Source organism: Rhincodon typus, chromosome 11 (assembly GCF_021869965.1).
Source record: "Rhincodon typus isolate 14 chromosome 11, sRhiTyp1.1, whole genome shotgun sequence".
Lineage (NCBI taxonomy): Eukaryota > Metazoa > Chordata > Chondrichthyes > Orectolobiformes > Rhincodontidae > Rhincodon > Rhincodon typus.
In genome coordinates this window covers 74,281,040-74,289,191 of record NC_063342.1, presented here as the reverse complement: position 1 = coordinate 74,289,191, position 8,152 = coordinate 74,281,040, and positions in this window count along the sequence as shown.

Sequence of the window (8,152 nt, the reverse complement as noted above, 5' to 3'; positions counted from 1 at the left end):
AGTCCCATTTGCCTGCATTTTGTCCACACCCCTCTAAACCCTTCCTATTGATTGATTGAGCAATTTGGTTTATGGTCATCTGTACCTATGTACACTGAAAAGCTTTGTTTGCAAGCAGTACAGGCAGATTGTAGTAAGCAAGGACATAAAGATCATAGGGTGAAAGAAAGTCTTGGACAGAGTAAGGCATACAGGTTACACTGTACAGGACATATGCTAGGCAAGATCGACATTATTGGATTTAGAGAGTCTATTCATCAGTCTAATAACAACATGGAAGAACTGTTCTCGAGTCTGCTGGTGCATGTGTTCTGTACCCATACAGATGCCTTTTAAAATGTTGTAATTGTACCAGCCTCCACCGCTTCCTCTGGCAGCTCATTCCATACACACACCACCCTCTGCATGAAAAAGTTGCACCTTAGGTACGTTTTAAATCTTTCCCCTCTCACCTTAAACCTATGCCCTCTAGTTTTGGACCCCCCCAACACTGGGGGAAAAGACCTTGTCTGTTCATCCCATCCATGCCCCTCATGATTTTATAAACTTCTATAAGGTCACCCCTCAGCCTCCGATGCTCCAGGGAAAATAGCTCCAGCCTATTCAGCCTCTCCCTTTAGCTCAAACCCTCCAATCCTGGCAATATCCTTATAGATCCTTTCTGAATCCTTTCAAGTTTCACAACATCCTTCCTATAGTAGGGAGACCAGAATCGCACGCAGTATTCGAAAAGTGGCCTAACCAATGTCCTGTACAGCTGCAACATGATCTCCCAACTCCTATACTCAATGCACTGACCAATAAAGGCAAGCATACCAGATGCCTTTGTCATCACCCTGTCTACCTGCATCTCCAATTTCAAGGAACTATGAACCTGCACTCCAAGGTCTCTTTAGAACATAGAACATAGAACAGTACAGCACAGTACAGGCCCTTTGGCCCATGATGTTGTGCCAAACTTTTACCCTAACCCTAAGGTCTATCTAATCTCCACCCCTACCTTATACTATCATCCATATGCCTATCTAATAGCCACTTAAATGCCCCTAAGGAGGCTGACTCCACTACCCTCTCCGGTAATGCATTCTACGCCCCTACCACTCTCTGAGTAAAGAACATACCTCTGGCGTCTCCTCTATATCTACCTCCACTCACTGTAAAACAATGCCCCCTCGTAATAGTTACCTCCACCCTAGGAAAAAGTCTCTGGCTGTCCACTCTATCTATACCTCAGATCACTTTGTACACCTCTATCAAGTCACCTCTCATCCTTTGTCATTCTAAAGTGAAAAGCACTAGGTCTCTCAACCTTTCCACGTAAGACCTTCCCTCCATTCCAGGCAACATCTTAGTAAATCTCCTCTGCACCTTTTCCAACACTTCCACATCTTTCCTGTAATGAGGCGACCAGAACTGGACACAATACTCCAGACGTGGCCGAACCAGGCTTTTGTATAGCTGGAGCATAACTTCACGGCTCTTGAACTCAATCCCTCTATTAATGAAAGCTAACACGCCATACGTCTTCTTAACAACTCTATCTACCTGGGTGGCAGCTTTCAGGGAACTGTGGACATGAACCCCAAGATCCCTCTGCTCCTCCACACTGCCAAGAATATTTCCGTTAATCCTGTATTCTGCTTTCAAATTTGCCCTTCCAGAATGAATCGTCTCACACTTTTCAGGGTTAAACTCCATCTGCCACTTCTCAGCCCAGCTCTGCATCCTATCAATGTCCCTTTGTAAACTAGAACAGCCCTCCACACTATCCACAACGTGACCCAGCTTCGTATCGTCCGCGAACTTGCTAATCCACCCTTCCACTCCTTCATCCAAATCATTTACAAAAATCACAAATAGAAGAGGACCCAGAACAGATCCTTGTGGTACACCACTCATAACTGAGCACCATGTTGAATATTTTCCGTCCACTACCACCCTTTGTCTTCTAAGGGTCAGCCAATTCTGAATCCAATCTGCCACATTTCCCCCTATCCCATGCCTCCGTACTTTCTGCATGAGCCTACCATGGGGAACGTTATCAAACGCCTTACTTAAATCCATGTATACCACATCCACTGCTCTACCTTCATCCATGTGTTTGGTCACCTCTCCAAAGAATTCAATAAGGTTTGTGAGGCATGATCTACCCCTCACAAATCCATGCTGACTATCACAAATCAAACTGTGCCTTTCCAAGTGATCATAAATCCTGTCTCTCAGAGCCCTTTCCAATAAATTCCCCACCACTGAAGTAAGACTAACTGGCCTGTAATTTCTGGGGTTATCCCTATTCCCTTCTTTGAACAAGAGAATGACGTTTGTCACTCTCCAATCTTCCGGTACTATACCCGTGGACAGTGAGGACGAAAAGGCCAAAGGCCCTGCAATCTCTTCCCTCGCTTCCCAGAGAATCCTTGGATAAATCCCATCAGGCCCGGGGGACTTATCTATCTTCAAGTTCCTCAAAATTCCTAGTACATCTTCCTTACTAACATCCACCTCCTCGAGCCTACCAGCCTGTTTCACACTGTCCTCCTCTACAACTAGGTCCCTCTCAGTTGTGAATACCGAAGAAAAGTGTTCATTAAGGACTTCTCCTATCTCTTTAGGCTTTGTGCACAAACTCCCTTTACAATCCTTGATTGGCCCTATCCTTTCTCTGGTCATTCTCTTATTCCTCACGTACGTATAAAAAGCCTTGGGGTTTTCCTTGATCCTATCTGCCAAGGTTTTCTCATGCCCCCTTATAGCTCTCCTTAGCCCTTTCTTCAGCTCCTTTCTGGCTAACTTGTATCCCTCTAGAGCCTTTTCCGATCCTTGTTTCCTAAACCTTATATAAGCATCCTTCTTCCTCTTAACCAGTCGTTCGACCTCTCTTGAGAACCAAGGCTCCCTCACTCGACCGCAGCTTCCCTGCCTGCTAGGGACAAACATATTGATCACACGCAGTATGCATTCCTTAAACAATCTCCACATTTCTATAGTGCTCTTCCCTGACAGCATCTGTTCCCATTTTATGTTACCCAGTTCTTGCCTAACTAAATTATAATTACCCTTCCCCAATTATAAACCTTAGCCTGCTGTACATACCTATCCTTTTCCATGACTATTGTAAAAGTAACAGAGTTATGATCACTACTGCCAAATTGCTCTCCTACCAACAGGTCTAACACTTGGCCCGGTTCATTGCCAAGCACCAAATCCAAAGTGGCCTCTCCTCGTGTTGGTCTATCTACATACTGTGTCAGGAATCCTTCCTGAACGCAGTGGACAAAATCTGCTCCATCTAAACTATTACAACTAAAATGTTTCCAATCAATATTTGGAAAGTTGAAGCCACCCATGACTACAACCCTGTGACTTCTGCACCTTTCCAGTATCTGCCTCCCAATCCGCTCCTCCACTTCTCTGCAACTATTAGGGGGTCTGTCAAAAAACCCCAACAAAGTGACTGCTCCTTTCTTGTTCCTGACCTCAACCCAAACTGACTCTGTAGACATATCATTCTCGAACTGCCTTTCAGTAGCTGCTATACTAGCCTTGACTAGCAATGCCACTCCCCCACCTCTTTTACCACCCTCCCTATTTCTTTTAAAGCATCTAAATCCCGGAACTTCCGACTACCAATGCTCTCCCTGAGTTACCAAAATTTCTGTAACGGCCACAACATTGTAGTTCCAAGTACTGACCAATGCTCTAAGTTCATCTGCCTTATTTCTGATACTTCTAGCATTGAAGTATACACACCTCAAACCATCCCTGTGTCCACAATTATGCTCCATCGACCACATTTCTTTATTAACAACCTCACTCCCTGTTGTGTCTGTTGGAAGGCTGAATACCTCATCCGCGAATTAGAAATCTGGTCCCCCACCCCTGCCAATCTAGTTTAAACCATCCTGTATAGCTCTAGCAAACCTCCCTCCCAGGATATTTGTGCCCGTCTGGTTCAGGTGCAACCCGTCCTTACTGTACAGGTCCCACCTTCCCCAGAATGTGCTCCAATTATCCACATAATGGAAGCCCTCCCTCCTACACCAGCCCTGTAGCCACGTGTTTAGCTGCACTCTCTCCCTATTTCTTACCTTGCCATCATGTGACACTGGTAGTAATCCAGAGATAACTACCCTGTTTGTCCTGGACTTCAGCTTCCAACCTAACTCCCTGTACTCGTTTTTCACATTCTCTGTCCTTTTTCTACTGATGTCATTGGTACCGATGTGTACCATGACTGCTGGTTGTTCACCCTCCAGCTTAAGGATCTTGAAGACACAATCCGAGACATCACGGACCCTGGCACCCCGGAGGCAACGTACCATCCTTTCATTTTGTTCGCGTTCACGGAATCGCCTGTCTGCACCTCTAACTATTGAATGCCCCACTACAATTGGTCTCCTATTCTCCCCCCTTCCCTTCTGAGACACAGAGCCAGACCCTGTCCCAGAGACCCGGTCCCTGTGGCTTACCCCTGGTCGGTCGCTCCCCCCCCACCTCCCCGCCCTCCGCAAACAGTATACTTACTGTTGAGGGGAACGACCACGGGGGATCCCTGTACCGACGGTTTCCTTCCCTTCCCTTTCCTTACTGTCACCCAACTGCCTTCGTTCCTAGGGGTAACTATGTCCCTGTAGCTCGTTTCTATCACCACCTCAGCCTCCTGAATGATCCTGTGTTCATCCAGCTCCAGCTCCCTAATGCGGTCTTTGAGGAGCTGGAGCTGGGTGCACTTCCCTCAGGTGAAGTCAGCAGAGTATTACCTCCCACATCCTGCAGGAGGAAGATTGCACCGCCCTGACTGCCATCCCCCCTAAATTTAAACTTTCCCGAAAGATTTGTAAAAAGTAGAGAATAACTTATTTACCCTTTTATTCTTAGGTTAGAGGAGATGGAAGGATGGGAGACACCACTCTTGTGCTCTCGCTCCCGGTCTCTGCCTCCTCTGCCGCCAAAAATGAAGGCCCCAAAGCACTCACAGTAAGTTATTATACTCACTGCTTACCTTCCCAACAGGCCCCTCGCGCTCTCTCCTGACTCATGCCGCTGAACAAATGGGCAACCCTCCCCAGGACCTTACCATTAGGTGTATAAGTCCTGCCCTGATTTCCTTTACCAAAATGTGGTTAATAAGTTTGCAGATGGCACCAAAATTGGTGGGGTAATGGAGAGTGAAGAAGGTTATCTAAAATTACAAAGAGATCTTGATCAATTGGGTCAATGGGCTGAGGAGTGTCAGATGGAGGTTAATTTGGATAAAAGCGAGGTTTTGCATTTTGGTAAAACAAACAAGGGCAGGAGTTATTCTATTAAAATTGGGGCCTTGGGTGGTGTTTAGAACAGAGAGACCGAGGGGTTCAGGTACATATATCTTTGAAGTTTGCGTCACATATAGAAAGATAAAAACACAGAAAATAGGTGCAGGAGGAGGTCATTCGGCCCTTCAAACCTGCCCCACCATTCCAATCATTGCATGATTGATCATGCAATCTCAGTATCCCACCCCCACTTTCTCTCCATATCCCTTGATCCCTTTAGCTGCAAAGGCCACGTACAGCTCCCTCTTGAATATATCTAATGAACTCGTCCCAACAGCTTCCTGTGGGAGAGAATTCCACAGGTTCACAACTCTCTGGGTGACGAAATTCCTCCTCATCTCAGTCCTGAATGGCTTACCCCTTATTCTTAGACTGGTACACTTTGTTCTGGACTTCCCCAGCATCAGGAACATTCTTCCCGCATCTAGCCTGTCCAGTCCCATCAGGATTTTATGTGTTTCTATGAGATCCCCCTCATTCTTCTAAATTCCAGTGAGTACAAGCCCAGCTGACCCAATCTTTCTTCGTTTACCAGTCTTACCAATCAATCTGGTGAACCTTTGCTGGACTCCCTCAATAGCAAGAATGTCCTTCCTCAGACTAAGAGACCAAAACTGCACACAATACTCAAGGTGTGGCCTCACCACGGCCCGGTGTTACTGCAGCAAGACATCCTTACTCCGATACTCAAATCCTATCACCATGAAGGCCAGCATGCCATTAGCTTTCCTCACTGCCTGCTGCACCTGCATGCCAACCTTCAGCAACTGTTCCACCATGACACCCAGGTCCCATTGCGTGTCACCTTTTCCTAAACTGCCACCATTTGGATAATAATCCGCCTTCCTGTTTTTGGCACCAAACTGGATAATCTCACCTTTATTTACAGGTGACTGTCTGTGTAGAGTTTGCACATTCTCCCTGGGTCTGCATGGGTTTCCTCTGGGTGCTCCAGTTTCCTCCTACCGTCCCAAGATCTACAAGTTAGGGTGGATTGGCCATGCTAAAATGCCCATAGTGTCCAGGAATGTGTAGGTTAGGTGGATTAGCCATGGAAAATGCAGGGTTACAGGGATAGGGTAGGGGCATATTCTGGGTGGGATGCTCTTCGGAGGATCGGTGTGGACTTGCTGGACTGAATGGCCTGTTTCCACATTGTAGGGATTCTATGAAAAAAAGTTGCATTTGCCAAGTATTTTCCCACTCAGTCAGCCTATTCCAAGTCAGCCTATTCCTACAGCCTCTTTGCATCCTCCTCACAGAACACATTGCCACCCAGCTTAGACGGGGTGGTTAAGAAAGCACAAAAACAGAAGTTGCTGGAAAAGCTCAGCAGGTCTGGCAGCATCTGTGAAGAAAAAATCAGAGTTAACATTTCGGGTCCGGTGACCCTTCCTCAGAACTCAAGAAGGCATTTAGCACGCTTGCCTTCATTGCTCAGACCATTCCTCAGCGGGTGCATAACGGCCTGGTATGGCAACTGCTCTGTCCGGGACCGTAAGAAACTACAGAAGGTGATGTACACAGTCCAGACCATCACGGAAGCCAACCTTCCATCCGTGGATTCTATTTACACGGCTCTCTGCTGCAGAAAGGGGGCCAACATCATCAAAGATCAATCACACCCTTGTAATGATCTCCTACAACCACTTCCATTAAGCAGAAGATACAGAAGCCTGAACACACATACTAGAAGGTTCAGGAAAAGCTTCTTTCCAGCTGTATTCAGACTGTTGAATGGACTGTAGCCTCAAATAATGTAACCTGCAATGTAACCTGTCTGCCTCTAAGGCTTTTTGATCTTTACATCCTTTCGCTTACTATGATCTACCTGTACTGCTCGTAAACAAAGCTTTTCACAGTATTTCAGTACACGTGATAATGAAATCAATCAATCGATTCACCAGCCCAGAAGGCTGTGGATGTGAAGTCGCTGAATATATTTGAGAAAGAAACAGATTTCGAGAATCTAAAAGTGTTGAGGAGAAAATGGAGCTATGGCATTGAGATAAAGGATCAGCCATGCTCTTGTTGAATGTTTCAGCATGCTCGATGGGCCAAATGGCCTACTTCTGCTTTTAGATCCTACATTTCCATGGCTGCCATTTGTATATAGACCATATGCTCCCAGTGTTGGGCAGCAGAGTGAACATAATGGTTTTAAACTCTTGCAAAATAAAGGTGCAAATTCCAATAAAGCTGTGTATTTGGGAATTAACTTATTAAAGACAGTTTCTCAAGAGCAGGGAGGCTGAGGGAACAGGTCAGTCAGTAGAAGTGCACAAGAGGTTGGCTAGTTTGTACAGTTCTGTCTAAACACATGGCAGGTTTATTCCAATTTTCTCAGCTCTGTGAGATCCTTGATGTACGCCCTGACTCTCTGTGCCACCACACGCTGCCCTCAAAGTAGCTGTTGGTGGCGGGGGGTGGGGGGGAGGAGTTGAGACTGCCACATATCTCCTGCTGGAATGTGCTTTGGCAAAGGAAGTCTGGAGAAAGATGCAGTGGTTTGTGTAGAGGTTCATCCCCAGCAGCTCCATGATGTGGGACCCTGTGCCCTACGGTCTGTTCCCTCAGACGTACACTGAGACAAACATTGACTGAGCCTGGGGAGCCATCAACTCAGTGAAAGGTGCTCTTTGGTCTATCCGAAACCTGTTGTTCTTCCAGAGCAAGGAGTTGACTGAGTGTTGCAGACTGGCACCTTCCAAGGTCCACGACAACATGCTGAGGGACGCACTAAAGCTGGGGGACAGTGAGGAAAGACCACTGTCTGAGGTCTTTGTGCCAAAGTTAAATGGGGGTCCATTCGGTTATCAGACCCTCACGGTGCCACA